At 40.9% G+C, this 17,042-nt stretch overlaps 2 pseudogenes; both read left to right on the top strand.

Moving 5' to 3' along the window:
- Positions 1-3,766: 3,766 nt before the first annotated feature.
- On the top strand, positions 3,767-3,885 carry LOC134937618 (5S ribosomal RNA; annotated as a pseudogene).
- Positions 3,886-10,242: 6,357 nt separating this feature from the next.
- LOC134937616 (5S ribosomal RNA) lies at positions 10,243-10,361 on the top strand (annotated as a pseudogene).
- The last annotated feature ends 6,681 nt before the right edge of the window (positions 10,362-17,042 follow it).

Genomic DNA, 17,042 nt, shown 5'->3' with positions numbered 1-17,042 from the left:
ACACCTAAATTGTGAATACAGTGGTATATGGTTATTGGCATATACCAAAGGTAGTACCTCTATTTTTCATCATTGTGCGCAGTCCTTCTGTTGCTTCTGCATTGTTGAATGGATGTATGACTGGCATCAATAAATGAGAGAGTACTGGAAAAGAGATATAGAGTCTAGGAAACGTATAGGTTCAGGGCCCGTCTTCTATTATCCACCGTCAGCCACATATAACATTGAACTTGAACTCTAATTGAACTTCTGGAATTTATACTAACAAGGAACTATTTCACATTCAACGACAAGTTCTACCTTCAAACCCGCGGCACAGCTATGGGTGCGGCTTGCGCACCAACATACGCAAACCTATACTTAGGTTGGTGGGAAAGGGAAATTGTGATGCATCCAAACAATGAGAAGTATATTCGGCATGTAGTTGCTTGGTGGCGCTACATTGATGATATCATCCTAATATGGGAAGGTGACAAAAAATTGCTATTAACATTCATTGAAGAACTTAATACCAATGACTACAATCTGAGACTCACACATCACATCAGTAAGGACTCAGTGTGTTTCCTAGATCTTCTAATTTCAAGAGCACCCAATGACCAGATAGAAACCGAACTATATCGCAAAGAAACATCTACGAATAATCTCTTACATCAGACCAGTGCGCACTTCCCCCCGACAGTGGAAAATATACCTAAGGGTGAGTTCCTACGTTTGAAAAGAAACTGCTCAGACTCCTCAACCTTCCTACAGAAAAGCATGGAATTAACAGTAAGATTACGTGAACGTGGCTACAGTCACAGGTCTATCAAAAAAGCCAAATGGCACATCAGTCAGATACCTAGGGACACATTGATCTTTCCACATACAACAACCCACAAACACTTGGAACAAAACAACAAGCTTAGATTTGTGGGAACTTTCTGTAGAGAGTGGAGGGAGATACAGGAATCTATCAACAAACACTGGCCAATCTTACTTCTAGATAATGACCTGGCAGAAAGCATAGGACCAAAACCCTCCATGAGTTGGAGAAGATCTAGAAATCTTAAAGATAAACTAACAAGTAGTCATTTTTCTAAGAACCCTAAAAGACAACCAACCATCAAGGGGTCCTTCCCATGTGGAACTTGTAAAGCATGCCCACATATGATTAAGACATCTTCAGTAATTGACCGATATGGCGAAGAAAAATCAATCAACCAGTTTATCAACTGCAATGCAGTTGGGGTCGTGTACTGCATATCGTGCAGTTGCGACATGAAATATGTGGGCATAACTACAAGAGCACTGAAACAACGCATTTTGGAACACGTAGGCTCGGTGAGAAAAGCATCATCCGATCTTCAAAAAATGAAAAAATTAACATCAGTGGCACGCCATTTTCTTAACCATCATCAGGCCAACCCCAAAGAACTCAAAGCCTTTGGATTGGAAAGAGTGAGTTTAGGAATACGTGGAGGAGATTTGATGCAAGAACTCTTAAAACATGAATCTGAATGGACATTCAAACTCAATTGCATTGCACCAAAGGGCATGAATGAACACATCAACTATGGAGTCTTTATTTAAAGCTTTCCAACGTACCTATGCCCGCATTCCCTAACAACCTCTTTTTTACCTCCCAGATCCCACCCATATTTAACATCCCCCTCCCACTTCTACATTTCCCACATCCCCTTTCCGTCCATATACCCCACTTACCCCTTCCTCCTACCTACCCAAAGTCGGCACCCTTCCCCATCCTGAATCCTTCACTCCTACACGTCAACTATACCCATTCTTAGTTTTTCATCTCATCATCATTCACTCTGTCATTTTTACTCACTTATGAACATACAATATCCCCCAAATGTCCCTATAGTACACTTTGTTACCCATTTCCTCACAATTTATACCTCGTATCACCTATTAACCTCCTTCCTAACACAACAATACACTCACCCATCCCCTTCATCTCATGTCTAGAGCAAACTTACCCTCCTAATATTCACCAGGTTTTAACCATTAAACCATAACCCTTACCCCGTACACAGTATTTCAACAATCACCATATTGAATAATCTCTCCTATCTTGGTTGCACTCAGTTCACCAACTTTTCTCCTAAAACTAACTATTTTCCTAACAAAACTTCACCAATTTTATTTTTATTTTTCTCCCATCATTAAGCATAATTCCAGTTAAATTTCACATACAAAATCTCTATTTCTTAATAAACACTGTATTCATTTCCGTTTTTTCATTAATCATGAATAAAATCTTTAATTGTTATCATCACTAATTAACTCATAGCTCACAATCCAAACATGTACACATCAGACATTTATGTAAAAATATTATTTTATTATTACTTTTATTTTTTATTTTTAGAGTAATCTTTTCATTCTCAAATTTCTGCATTATTAAGCTTAATTTGAGATTACCTAGCGACCAAACAACTGTGAACCTTTAACCTTAGTTTGGGTTGCACACAGCACTTCCTGTTTTGCTTACAACAAAAATTATGTGGACAGGTATTTCCTGGATAGGGCCACGTCCACGTCATTTCCGGTCACGGAGTCTTTACTCCGTGACACATTACCGTCATTTATTCAAAACAGGAAGTGACGCGGTGAGTCATTTCCGGAACGGGTTCGCGTCCACATCACTTCCGGTCATGATGGCTTTACTCCGTCTGTGGAGATATCATTGTAACCAGCTGGATCTTTGTTTTCACATTCACCCTCCTGGTCCACCTATACTTACTGGCCTGGCTTTATCCGCAATCCAAACGTACATTCAATCATCGGTGCTGCGACATTTTACGATTTCCGGTCTCCGATACCGGAAGTGACTTACACATACCCGATACCGGAAGTGACGTACACATACCCGATGGTTTATCCACGAGAAATCCAGAGTTTAAAAGCATTTCTTATACTAAGCTGAGGCTTTGTCCTTAGCCTCAGTACCCTGCAAGTCTAAATTAAATCTCTCTTCAGTAAATTTTACTCATATTCTTTTACTTATCAGTTATCTATTTACAAACTGCAGGGGTCAACTAGTATAATTACTTCCGGGTCCCTGGACCGGAAATGACACGCAGGATGTTACATAACATATTTCCACCATGTCCTCTGCCTTATGATTGGTCCTCATAATAGGACCACCCCCACTTTTGCCTTAAATAGATTGCCTTCCACCACCTCTTCACACAGTGAACAAGCCACCATCCGGTGAAACGGCCGTCTGTGTCCAGTGGAGCTGAGCAGTGCACGGCTCAGCCCACTCATCTCCTGGTATCGTATAATATGAAATTTATATCATTTAATTATCTAAGATTTGCCTAATCTGCTACTTATCAATTTCAACTATTTAATATCACTTCTACTTTATATAATTTTTTTTCATAATATTTCAAAAATCCCCTTTATGTCTTCAGCAGTAAACTTTTAAGTTTCCTATTTTCTTACTGTCGTCAGGGCTTAAGATACCTATGTAATTTCATACTTATTTTTCATCAGGCACAGGAAACCCATTTCTCTCTCCTATGTCTGCCACATGTTATATGTGGCTGACGGTGGATAATAGAAGACGGGCCCTGAACCTATACGTTTCCTAGACTCTATATCTCTTTTCCAGTACTCTCTCATTTATTGATGCCAGTCATACATCCATTCGACAATGCAGAAGCAACAGAAGGACTGCGCACAATGATGAAAAATAGAGGTACTACCTTTGGTATATGCCAATAACCATATACCACTGTATTCACAATTTAGGTGTCATTACTACCATATTTCACTGGGTACGCCCAACCTCGCCTGATCTTGGAAGCTAAGCAGTGAATAGCCTGATTAGTACCTATTTGGGAGACTGCTAGGGAATATCAGGTGTAGTAATCAATATCTCTATGTTTGTGACAAGCAGAGGTGTTGGAGCAACCTTTGACCATTACCACTTTCACACCTACATTTTCCCTCTCATATTTATTTAGCTTCTCTGACTCTCTACTTGTCTACAATAAGTAATTGTTCTCTCATTCATTGTACCTTATTGTCATATAAACTTTTAAGCAGCAGATTAACCCTTACCAGGATATATCTTCTCCATAGGTAAATATGTAAGGATCACTATCGCAGCGTATTTACAACATATGCAATGCCTATGCACTTTATGTTAAATTCAATTTCCAATATTTTCACCCAAGGTGTCACTGTCATTTTTATTAACTACATTAATTGTAGGTTGATTACTCTTAATTATTTCATGATTGAGAATCTTTTCTTTTAATAATTTAAAATCAACACAAGGGAGAAGGGACCATTACAAGTTTATGGCCTTTTCTCAAAAGTGTTATAAAAAATATATATATACGTGTGTTGATCTGGTGTACCACATTTTAATGAGATTTATATTAAAAGTTAAGTTTTAGTCTTTCAAGCGTGCCCCAACAAAGAGTCTCTCTTTTCCTTTGTAACCTCGATATATATCATTGACTCTGGGTGCACCACCAACAACCTCCTTGATTACCGATACAGTCGTGTCCTATGCATTTGTACTGTTGGTTTACAAGGGACAAATTTTTCAAGAGCCCATTATAAAGAAATTTTCACAGTCCTGTGCGGCACTAATTAACCTTTTTTCCTGATTACTTATGCTGATTGAATCTTCAGCTTCAGGTGCCAGCACGGACAGAACATTTATGTTCCTTTAAGCCGATTATTGGCATAATTTGTTGTAGTACACTTCTTTACCACACACATCCATATAAGGACTTATATTTGTTACATACCTGTAATAATATCTCATCCTATAACAATAAAAAACAATAAAGCATGGCTTCTTTTAGCCTCCGCAATGAATTGAGTAGTAGACATGCGTCACTACAAAGTGTGGAAGACATTTTCAATAGTGGAACAGATTTGCCTTCAGGCAATTCGGGGTGGGATTCGGAACTTAACAAATTAAGATCCTGTCTACAGAAGAGGATGCGATCTGCATGGGATGTCAAAACTTTGGAAAGTTACGTAAAAAATAAAATTACACCACGAGGTCTCAGACCCAAAATCTTTCCGACTTTTCAATTAACAACGGAGAGTCTAACTACAGAATGGGAAGGAGTACTTTTAAAATGCTCCCAAGACCTCATGGCCATTTTAATTAAGCACAATCATCTAGTGCTAAATGCGTGTGAAAAAGAAATAGAAGACCTGGGGAAAAGCCTTGAAGAATGGGAGACCAACACTAAATTCCAACAAACCTTTGAAAAAATCAAGAAAGAATTGGAACCATATGAGCAAAAAATAATTGAAAGAAAGAAAAACAAATTTGCGAGAGATATGCGGGACTTTAAGACAGGTAACATATTTCGTTGGAGTAAAACACCCACACGTAGAGAATACACTCAGTCGCAAGATAGGTATACTTCTTCTGAGGCAGAATCATCAGGGGGAGAGGAATACTCTGACCCTGGTAATATGGAAGGTGAAACCTATAACTATAGGGATGATTCCAATAATTATACATCGAACCATTTTTTAGGATCAGACAGGAGGGGAGGAAGACCAAGACTTCGACAAAGAGGAAGACGAGGAGGGGGATCAAGAAACCAACGAGATCAAACCAACTGGGAACCCAGATACCCAGTCAGAAACAACAGGAGGAAGTAACACAGGAGGCTAATCTCAGGGTTATTAATCTCTCAGACAAAATCCTCACTATCGATCACATTACTCTCCTCTCTAAAGGCTTATCCTTCTCGCCTACACAACCACTGAATCGCTTCCATTGGGAAAAAGATTTAAAACTCTTTGGGCGAAAATTACTTCTTAGAAAATTCTTTGCAACGCGTCAGGAATCCTCCCGGTCAAATGATATGGAATTTAATAGAATAGATGAATCCCTTACTACAGAAGAAATAGAGGCCCTAGCTGCACTTGAGGAACTTCAAACTGACGACTTGAATACCGAGGCTATAATTTCAAGACCTAAATGCAAGAAAAAATCAACCTTCTTCCCTCCGGAACATATTTCACCGGAAACCAGAGTTTTTCAAGAATTAGTAGCCCGTGACCTGGATAAAATTTATACCAAGTCCCAATCCAAACCACTCCGTGGCGACAATTTAAGCAAAATCGAAAGGAGAACATTGCGAGAAATACAGTCCTGGTCTGACATAGTAATTAAGCCCTCGGACAAGGGGGGAAACATTGTCCTATGGCCAAAATTAATGTATATCATTGAAGCAATGAGACAATTGGGGGATACACAGTGTTATAAACAAATAACGTTTGACCCAACAGACAACTTTAGGATTGCCCTCAACAGGATTTTAGACCGGGCATACTCTCAAGGCACATTAACCAAAGAGGAAACTGAGTATCTTACGACCGCCAAACCGAAAACACCTACTATGTACCTTCTACCGAAGGTTCATAAAAATATCTCTGTACCTCCAGGACGACCAATCGTATCAGGACAAAATGGGATACTGGAAAAACCAAGTATCTTCCTGGACCTACATCTACGTCAACATGTACTCAACCTGCCCTCATATCTACGAGACACAACAGATGTACTTCAAAAATTACATGATGTACAACTTGATGATAACCATCTGTTGGTCACACTCGATGTGGAATCGCTTTATACCAGCATCAAACATCAGATCGGCTTAAAAGCAGTCAGATACTTTCTTGAAATGGCTGGCAATAACGAGTTCCATGACTTACTAATTGAACTTCTGGAATTTATACTAACAAGGAACTATTTCACATTCAACGACAAGTTCTACCTTCAAACCCGCGGCACAGCTATGGGTGCGGCTTGCGCACCAACATATGCAAACCTATACTTAGGTTGGTGGGAAAGGGAAATTGTGATGCATCCAAACAATGAGAAGTATATTCGGCATGTAGTTGCTTGGTGGCGCTACATTGATGATATCATCCTAATATGGGAAGGTGACAAAAAATTGCTATTAACATTCATTGAAGAACTTAATACCAATGACTACAATCTGAGACTCACACATCACATCAGTAAGGACTCAGTGTGTTTCCTAGATCTTCTAATTTCAAGAGCACCCAATGACCAGATAGAAACCGAACTATATCGCAAAGAAACATCTACGAATAATCTCTTACATCAGACCAGTGCGCACTTCCCCCCGACAGTGGAAAATATACCTAAGGGTGAGTTCCTACGTTTGAAAAGAAACTGCTCAGACTCCTCAACCTTCCTACAGAAAAGCATGGAATTAACAGTAAGATTACGTGAACGTGGCTACAGTCACAGGTCTATCAAAAAAGCCAAATGGCACATCAGTCAGATACCTAGGGACACATTGATCTTTCCACATACAACAACCCACAAACACTTGGAACAAAACAACAAGCTTAGATTTGTGGGAACTTTCTGTAGAGAGTGGAGGGAGATACAGGAATCTATCAACAAGCACTGGCCAATCTTACTTCTAGATAATGACCTTGCAGAAAGCATAGGACCAAAACCCTCCATGAGTTGGAGAAGATCTAGAAATCTTAAAGATAAACTAACAAGTAGTCATTTTTCTAAGAACCCTAAAAGACAACCAACCATCAAGGGGTCCTTCCCATGTGGAACTTGTAAAGCATGCCCACATATGATTAAGACATCTTCAGTAATTGACCGATATGGCGAAGAAAAATCAATCAACCAGTTTATCAACTGCAATGCAGTTGGGGTCGTGTACTGCATATCGTGCAGTTGCGACATGAAATATGTGGGCATAACTACAAGAGCACTGAAACAACGCATTTTGGAACACGTAGGCTCAGTGAGAAATGCATCATCCGATCTTCAAAAAATGAAAAAATTAACATCAGTGGCACGCCATTTTCTTAACCATCATCAGGCCAACCCCAAAGAACTCAAAGCCTTTGGATTGGAAAGAGTGAGTTTAGGAATACGTGGAGGAGATTTGATGCAAGAACTCTTAAAACATGAATCTGAATGGACATTCAAACTCAATTGCATTGCACCAAAGGGCATGAATGAACACATCAACTATGGAGTCTTTATTTAAAGCTTTCCAACGTACCTATGCCCGCATTCCCTAACAACCTCTTTTTTACCTCCCAGATCCCACCCATATTTAACATCCCCCTCCCACTTCTACATTTCCCACATCCCCTTTCCGTCCATATACCCCACTTACCCCTTCCTCCTACCTACCCAAAGTCGGCACCCTTCCCCATCCTGAATCCTTCACTCCTACACGTCAACTATACCCATTCTTAGTTTTTCATCTCATCATCATTCACTCTGTCATTTTTACTCACTTATGAACATACAATATCCCCCAAATGTCCCTATAGTACACTTTGTTACCCATTTCCTCACAATTTATACCTCGTATCACCTACTAACCTCCTTCCTAACACAACAATACACTCACCCATCCCCTTCATCTCATGTCTAGAGCAAACTTACCCTCCTAATATTCACCAGGTTTTAACCATTAAACCATAACCCTTACCCCGTACACAGTATTTCAACAATCACCATATTGAATAATCTCTCCTATCTTGGTTGCACTCAGTTCACCAACTTTTCTCCTAAAACTAACTATTTTCCTAACAAAACTTCACCAATTTTATTTTTATTTTTCTCCCATCATTAAGCATAATTCCAGTTAAATTTCACATACAAAATCTCTATTTCTTAATAAACACTGTATTCATTTCCGTTTTTTCATTAATCATGAATAAAATCTTTAATTGTTATCATCACTAATTAACTCATAGCTCACAATCCAAACATGTACACATCAGACATTTATGTAAAAATATTATTTTATTATTACTTTTATTTTTTATTTTTAGAGTAATCTTTTCATTCTCAAATTTCTGCATTATTAAGCTTAATTTGAGATTACCTAGCGACCAAACAACTGTGAACCTTTAACCTTAGTTTGGGTTGCACACAGCACTTCCTGTTTTGCTTACAACAAAAATTATGTGGACAGGTATTTCCTGGATAGGGCCACGTCCACGTCATTTCCGGTCACGGAGTCTTTACTCCGTGACACATTACCGTCATTTATTCAAAACAGGAAGTGACGCGGTGAGTCATTTCCGGAACGGGTTCGCGTCCACATCACTTCCGGTCATGATGGCTTTACTCCGTCTGTGGAGATATCATTGTAACCAGCTGGATCTTTGTTTTCACATTCACCCTCCTGGTCCACCTATACTTACTGGCCTGGCTTTATCCGCAATCCAAACGTACATTCAATCATCGGTGCTGCGACATTTTACGATTTCCGGTCTCCGATACCGGAAGTGACTTACACATACCCGATACCGGAAGTGATGTACACATACCCGATGGTTTATCTACGAGAAATCCAGAGTTTAAAAGCATTTCTTATACTAAGCTGAGGCTTTGTCCTTAGCCTCAGTACCCTGCAAGTCTAAATTAAATCTCTCTTCAGTAAATTTTACTCATATTCTTTTACTTATCAGTTATCTATTTACAAACTGCAGGGGTCAACTAGTATAATTACTTCCGGGTCCCTGGACCGGAAATGACACGCAGGATGTTACATAACATATTTCCACCATGTCCTCTGCCTTATGATTGGTCCTCATAATAGGACCACCCCCACTTTTGCCTTAAATAGATTGCCTTCCACCACCTCTTCACACAGTGAACAAGCCACCATCCGGTGAAACGGCCGTCTGTGTCCAGTGGAGCTGAGCAGTGCACGGCTCAGCCCACTCATCTCCTGGTATCGTATAATATGAAATTTATATCATTTAATTATCTAAGATTTGCCTAATCTGCTACTTATCAATTTCAACTATTTAATATCACTTCTACTTTATATAATTTTTTTTCATAATATTTCAAAAATCCCCTTTATGTCTTCAGCAGTAAACTTTTAAGTTTCCTATTTTCTTACTGTCGTCAGGGCTTAAGATACCTATGTAATTTCATACTTATTTTTCATCAGGCACAGGAAACCCATTTCTCTCTCCTATGTCTGCCACATGTTATATGTGGCTGACGGTGGATAATAGAAGACGGGCCCTGAACCTATACGTTTCCTAGACTCTATATCTCTTTTCCAGTACTCTCTCATTTATTGATGCCAGTCATACATCCATTCGACAATGCAGAAGCAACAGAAGGACTGCGCACAATGATGAAAAATAGAGGTACTACCTTTGGTATATGCCAATAACCATATACCACTGTATTCACAATTTAGGTGTCATTACTACCATATTTCACTGGGTACGCCCAACCTCGCCTGATCTTGGAAGCTAAGCAGTGAATAGCCTGATTAGTACCTATTTGGGAGACTGCTAGGGAATATCAGGTGTAGTAATCAATATCTCTATGTTTGTGACAAGCAGAGGTGTTGGAGCAACCTTTGACCATTACCACTTTCACACCTACATTTTCCTTCTCATATTTATTTAGCTTCTCTGACTCTCTACTTGTCTACAATAAGTAATTGTTCTCTCATTCATTGTACCTTATTGTCATATAAACTTTTAAGCAGCAGATTAACCCTTACCAGGATATATCTTCTCCATAGGTAAATATGTAAGGATCACTATCGCAGCGTATTTACAACATATGCAATGCCTATGCACTTTATGTTAAATTCAATTTCCAATATTTTCACCCCAGGTGTCACTGTCATTTTTATTAACTACATTAATTGTAGGTTGATTACTCTTAATTATTTCATGATTGAGAATCTTTTCTTTTAATAATTTAAAATCAACACAAGGGAGAAGGGACCATTACAAGTTTATGGCCTTTTCTCAAAAGTGTTATAAAAAAATATATATATACGTGTGTTGATCTGGTGTACCACATTTTAATGAGATTTATATTAAAAGTTACGTTTTAGTCTTTCAAGCGTGCCCCAACAAAGAGTCTCTCTTTTCCTTTGTAACCTCGATATATATCATTGACTCTGGGTGCACCACCAACAACCTCCTTGATTACCGATACAGTCGTGTCCTATGCATTTGTACTGTTGGTTTACAAGGGACAAATTTTTCAAGAGCCCATTATAAAGAAATTTTCACAGTCCTGTGCGGCACTAATTAACCTTTTTTCCTGATTACTTTTATAGTATGCAAATTATAAATGTTACGTCAATGCTGATTGGTTGCCATGGGCAACTTCTCCACTGGCTCACTTCTCCACTTTTATCACTGCTTAGTACATGTCCCCCTTAGACCTGGGAATTATGCGGATCAGCGCCTCAGATAAAAAAGGAGTATGTATCTGATCTGACCCAGTTTAGAACTGTGGGCCAAATGTGTTAAGCCTTAAAGAGTGATAAAGAGAGATAAATGACCAGCCAACCAGCTTCCTTACTGCCATGTTACAGGATATGTTTGAAAAATGACAGGAGCAGATTTGTTGGCACTTTATCATTCTTTATCACTCTCCACTGTATCACCTTTAAAGGCTTAATATACGTGGGCCTGTGCTCTAAATCTCAGGACGGACACAGGACCTCAGTGGAAAGGGGGTATTAATTAGTGCAGGGCATGCAGTATGGGCCCTCCTGGATCCAGGGGCACTATGTACACTTCACAGCTTGTACCCATTATACTGTACATAAACCACTGAACAGAGATACAGTTTAATAGAAGAATTTGTTAAGTGTGCTGAAGAGTCCCAATTCTGTAAAAACACTTATGAAGTGTAAGTCTATATTTTGTACAGATTGACCAACTTCAGGTTCAAAAAGTGTAAAAGTAAACTATCCAAATTTCTGACATGACTGTTCCTTTTCATTTTTTTTTTATCACCATAGGGCTACTTTTCTATTGCAGTGCAATTTATCAAATTGATGAGCTAAATTTAGTAATACTGTAGCTAACCATCTTGCAATCAGCTGTTGCATTGTTCAATCACTAACAACCTTTACTCCACTTCAGATAGTGAGATTAGCACAGGCCTATAGGGCACTATTGCTGACCACCCATTTTATTCCTTACATCTCTTTAAGCTAATATTTCAGCTTGACAATGGGGGTTATTCAGAATTGTTAGCAAACAAAAAAGTTAGCAATAGGGCAAAACCATGTAGCACTGCAGGTGGGGCAGATGTAACATGTGCAGAGAGATTTAGAATTGGGTGGGGCGTATTCAAAATGAAATCTAAATTACATTGTAAAAATAAAGCAGTCAGTATTTACCATGCACAGAAACAATATAACCCACCCAAATCTACATCTCTCTGCACATGTTACATATGCCCCACCTGCAGTGCAACATGGTTTTGCCCAATTGCTAACTTTTTTTAGTTTGCTTACAACTCTAAATAACCTACACAAAATGGATAGCTGCTCAATCAGATTGTAATGTCACTCAGGTGCTAAAAGGGAGGGGTAATTCTGTGTAGGAAAAAACTGTGTTCCCTAATGCACACCGAGTGAAAAATATTACTACATAATAGTCAGATAATACGGAGATCTTGGTTGCGTGTATCTGCAGATATAGGGTTAAGCCCCCAGGCCGATCGACAAGGCTTCTCCGTCACTGGGGGGTCCCTAATACTAGGTATGGGTCCGGGGTGCAGGACCCCACGATGTCGGCACAGGTCGGCCACCACAGGTCAGCATTAGGAGGGATATGGCTGGGCTGCTTCAGGTCGGCACACCCCAACACTTTATTAACACTTATGATTTTCCACATCACTTTGTATATATTATTTTAATCACACCACTTACATAGCACTTCTGTGCTTCTTATTAACCCCTATTAATTTTCACCTGTGTGCTGACCTGGGGTGGCCGACCTGTGCCGATATCGTGGGGTCCTGCACCCCGGACCCATACCTAGTATTAGGGACCCCCAGTGACGGAGAAGCCTTGTCGATCGGCCTGGGGGCTTAACCCTATATCTGCAGATACACGCAACCAAGATCTCCGTATTATCTGACTATTATGTAGTAATATTTTTCACTCGGTGTGCATTAGGGAACACAGTTTTTTCCTACACAGAATTACCCCTCCCTTTTAGCACCTGAGTGACATTACAATCTGATTGAGCAGCTATCCATTTTGTGTATTGTATTTAGAGAGGCATAGATGGGTCAGCATTAGGAGGGATTGCTGACTCCCGAGTGCCATAGGGGAAGCCAGGGGTATCCCCAGGTAAGCTGGCTCTCAGATGCTGTAGGAGCCCTTACCATGTGGCCTTACACTGGGAATTTAACCCAGACATATTTGTAATTATTCATGGGGTGGGTGTGGGGTGCGGTGACCCCTGTGTCGGTATGGCTGGGCTGCTTCAGGTCGGCACACCCTAACACTTTATTAACACTTATGATTTTCCCCATCACTTTGTATATATTATTTTAATCACACCACTTACATAGCACTTCTGTGCTTCTTATTAACCCCTATTAATTTTCACCTGTGTGCTTACCTGGGGTGGCCGACCTGTGCCGACATCGTGGGGTCCTGCACCCCGGACCCATACCTAGTATTAGGGACCCCCAGTGACGGAGAAGCCTTGTCGATCGGCCTGGGGGCTTAACCCTATATCTGCAGATACACGCAACCAAGATCTCCGTATTATCTGACTATTATGTAGTAATATTTTTCACTCGGTGTGCATTAGGGAACACAGTTTTTTCCTAACTCTAAATAACCCCCTATATTCTTTGTTGAGGAAATAGAAATAGAAGATACAGCATATTGGGGCTAATTCAGGTTGGATCACAGTGTGCGATCCAACCACAAAAAATGAGAAAAATATGCGGGCGCAGAAAATGCGATCGCCTCTGTCTGTCAATCAGGCAGAGGTGGTAGCGGGGCGGGGGGGGGGGCGTAAATGCTCCGTCTCCAGGGCGCAGATGGAGTTTTGCGGGGGCGTAGGCAGGCAAAAGGGGGTAGTGCGGCATGAACGGGGTGTGGCGGAGCGTGATCACGGCAGCTGAGTGATGTCACATGCAGCCACAGCGATCAGAAACATGGCGGCAGGCCTTCTGCGGCGCCGGAAGAAGGCTTCCGTAATTTCTGCTTGTTGAAGGGGGGGGGGGGGGGGAGGTGGCGGTCAGCATGCTGGTTGGCCTCGCCTTGCGATGGTCGGTCCCCAGCAAGCGAACAGAAGGATTGCAAAAATTTGCAATCCTTACTGAATTAGGCCCATTGTTCTCAACAAATGAATGTGTAGCAGAACCCAGCTGCAGCACGTCATATTTTTGTACTAAATACTTATTGCTGCTTTTTCCGGCTTTGGAACTAAGCAACAGATTACACAAGTTGAAAATATCATCAATAACAAGTTGGAAAAAGTTGTCTTTTCCTCAAAGTGACTGTAAAAAAAATTCTTATTTTCAAAGCTGGGTTATGACAGCTCTGATGAAGATTAAGCAGCGTGAGTGAAGGAAGCTATTATTTTCAAGTCTCCAAACTCATCTTTCCTGCACTGCTGCTATTCCTGAAACACATATCTTCATGTCCCGGAAATCGCTTTTTCATTTCTTGGGAGATTCATATAACTGTATATGTATAGTGGAGTTTAATACTAGAGTTATTTGCTTTATTTACACATTAGATGGCTGATGTAGAGTGAGTACTACACCAGTTGGCTTAACATATATTATGTGATTTTGCTCTGCACATGCAGAGCTGTCTTAACAGCAGTGTAGGCCCCTGGGCACAGCTATGCACTGGGCCCCCTACCCATGCTCCAGCGGTAGGGGTGGGAGGTGGTGTTCTATCTTCTGCTCAGCATGTAGAACCTGAAGCAGTGATTTCTGCTAATTACTCCTTTACTGCACAGATGGGGCTAAACTGTAGAAGGGGTCATTGGACTGAATGAAGAAGCCCTGGTACATGACTTCCAGGGTGGTAGGGGGTGTTTAATACGTAGGGGAGGGGTGGCTAGTGGAGTGGGCTTAACATTTATAATTTTACGGTGGGAGGGCAGCTTGCTTGACTGCAGATATCTCAAGTTCCTGAAAATATATTTCTTAGCTTTGAATGGAATAAAATACTAGAGAGTCCCACCTTTCAGAACTTGGGGATAAGAGTTCAGGAGCCAGAGCAATTCACCAATGAATATATACAACTGCATATTAGGCATGTGGAGCTGGAGCAGGGACCAGCTGCTTGAAGGCTGATATCTCTGGTTCTGGGCATAGTGTCCACTAAAAGGGGAGAGTCCCAGCTTTTGGCTTATACCCTTAGAAATACTCAAAGTCAGACAGAACCCGAAATATCTGGCTGGGAAGTGCAATTAACAGGCTTGGATGGGGACCACTGCTTTCAAGTCGGATATCTCTGGTTCCCCAGAGCCGATTTTCAAAAATCTGGTACTCCTGGAAAGAGGGGACTCACAGCTATCAGCCTATGTCCCTTATTATCTTGGAGCCCTTGGGCAAGAGCCCATTGAGCCCATACGAAAAGATGGCCCTGTGCACATACCCAGATTTTAACACATATCTGATACATACTGTACTGTAAAACTCCTTATGACTGTAAAGGCCAAGTACTCTAAAAGGGAATTTATACCAATGATATGACTCAAGGATAACACTTAGAAGATACTGTATAGAAGAATTTTTATGACATATATGACCTTATATGTGGTATTGTATATTTTTCTAAAGGGGTCATCGCATCCAATGCCAGCTTCTACAGCATCATTGCTGGCCCAGGATGCCAGGTTCAGAGGTAATACATCACCTTCACCTACCACATCATATCATCATGGACAGTTTCCAGATTGCACATATTGAGTTAAATACTACATTCACTATCCGTAGAGCATTACTGACTGTGACTAAATTATTGTTACATTTCTGTACCAATGGATCTTTCCAGTGCAGGGGATTAACTATATTAGGTGCATTGGGTTCTGCTGCAATGGAGCCCACCTCTGGGACCTGCTTGCTCCCCCTCTGCACATTGTCAGTTTCACATTGGCTTCTGGATTAAGGGGTGTGGTATATTGTGACCTGAGGGCCTCCCCCCACTATTTAAAATAGGGCCAGCATGTGCCGTGGGTGTTCAACAAAAATATAGAGGCATGGCTTCATAGGGTAGGGGCGTGGCAATACCAATTCATATTGCAGTGCACAGTAGTCTCCATTATTCAAATTACGCCACACAGTAGCGCCACTTACACATATTATTATTTATTATTTATTTATTTATTAGCAGTTTCTTATATAGCGCAGCATATTCCGTTGCGCTTTACCAGGTAGAGCCTTTTTTATACATTACGCCAGGTAGAGCCCCTGTAACACATTATGCCAGGTAAAGCCCCTCTCACGCATTACACCAGATAAAGCCCCATTTTGCACATTGCTCCCGGTAGAGCCCCTATCACACACTGTGCCAGGTAGTGTCCCCATTTACACTTTAGGGAAGGTAGAGTCCTCTTTTACACATTATGGCAGGGAGGGCCCCCTTTTACACATTGAAGCAGGTAGAGCTCCCTTTTACACATTACGGCAGGTAAAGCTCCCTTTTACACATTACGGCAAGCAGAGCTTCCTTTTACACATTATAGCAGGTAGAGTCCCATTTTACACATTACGGCAGGGAGAGCCTCCTTTTACACATTGCGGCAAGCAGAGCTCCCTTTTACACATAACGGCAGGTAAAGCCCCCTTTTACACATTATGGCAAGCAGAGCTCCCTTTTACACATTATAGCAGGTAGAGTCCCATTTTACACATTATGGCAGGGAGAGCCTCCTTTTACACATGCAGCAAGCAGAGCTCCCTTTTACACATAATGGCAGGTAAAGCCCCCTTTTTCACATTACGGCAAGCAGAGCTCCCTTTTAAACATTATGGCAGGTAGAGTCCCATTTTACACATTACGGCAGGGAGAGCCTCCTTTTACACATTGTTGCAGGCAGAGCTCACATTTACACATTACGGCAGGTAGAGTCCCTGTTACACATTACAGCAGGTAGAATCCCCTATAACACATTACAGCAGGTAGAGCCCCCCTTTTACACATTACGGCAGGTAGAATCCTCTTTTACACATTACGGCAGGTAGCGCTCCCTTTCACACA

The sequence above is a fragment of the Pseudophryne corroboree genome, chromosome 6 (genome assembly GCF_028390025.1).
Source record: "Pseudophryne corroboree isolate aPseCor3 chromosome 6, aPseCor3.hap2, whole genome shotgun sequence".
NCBI classification, from domain to species: domain Eukaryota; kingdom Metazoa; phylum Chordata; class Amphibia; order Anura; family Myobatrachidae; genus Pseudophryne; species Pseudophryne corroboree.
The sequence above is the reverse complement of the archived record's forward strand: the minus strand, read 5'-3'. Positions and strand labels throughout refer to the sequence as shown.